Here is a 1,171-nt window from a genome sequence, read left to right on the forward strand (position 1 = left end):
CATTCTGGCGCGACCGCTTTAGTGTTGCCGTGTTATATCTATCTATCTCACTCATTTGGTTATTCCTGCGATTGTAAAACTGTAGTTTTAATAACACTTTATTAATAATTTTTTATTAATACTTTGTCTCTCAGTATATCTTTCCCTCATCAGTTCTTTTAAAAAAATTTGATTTATTGAAATTTTCTTTATTGATTTAGAGGTCAAATGCTGATAGTAATATGCAATCAATACTTAAGGAAACTCTAATTTTGTTGGCTAAGTTGTGAAAACTAACACATGTCACTGTAACACACAATTCCCACTCAGAAAGGGAAAACACAGCAGATCCAGGGGTGTAGGGTGCTTTGATGACACCCTACATTTGCAGACTTTAACAGCTCTAATACACAGGTGCTGAAAATCGGGCACAAATATTTTTATTTTTTAAGTTAAAATGTACATATAGCAGTAACAGGTTATGAATTTTTAAAGCTACAAAACCAACATATTGTATAGAAAGTCAAAATCTCCAGGCTTCGTGTTTTCGTCGATTCCTGTATGTGTGAATGGGGCCTGCTGTAGGCTGTCATGATTCACAAACTTCTGGCAACGTACAGTAATTATTCATGACAAATGACACCTACTGTGCGTGGGTGAGAGTACATCGAGTCATGTCGACATGTTTCAGCACGCAAGCCGTCCGCTCGTCTGATTCTTTACACTGCTAATTTCGTGGTTTTTTAGCAGGTTTTTCAGTTATGTTTCCACACATGGATGGAGGTTTCATTTTTTTCTGATCAAACAGTCTTCTACAAAGCAACGCCTACATCAGGTTATGCTTGTACAGACTAACTAGTTGCTTGCAAACAGATGCCTCATACTGGTACTGAGGGCGCAGTGTAAAGGGCGTCAGAGGATTACACCGGAAGTTGGTTTTTGCTTTCAAAGTAAAGCTTCATTATAAACTATGATCAGATATAATAGTGTAAGATAAAAGTTGAGTCTTAAAAAGAACATTTAACAGTCTGGTTTATCGAGTAGATTGCTTGTATCACAATTAGCAGCCCTGCTGAATTCTTTCTGTTTTTTTTTTTAATGAGCTCTATATAATATATTCAGTCCAGCTGCCTGTTTTATTCTTGCATCCCTCCCACGCAGCGACGGTTGGAAATTATTTTGAAAACTGTTA

Source organism: Mchenga conophoros, linkage group LG20, assembly GCF_057382185.1.
Source record: "Mchenga conophoros isolate Kocher_MC1m ecotype Shallow Benthic linkage group LG20, M_conophoros_male_GT1.1, whole genome shotgun sequence".
In the NCBI taxonomy this organism is placed as follows: domain Eukaryota; kingdom Metazoa; phylum Chordata; class Actinopteri; order Cichliformes; family Cichlidae; genus Mchenga; species Mchenga conophoros.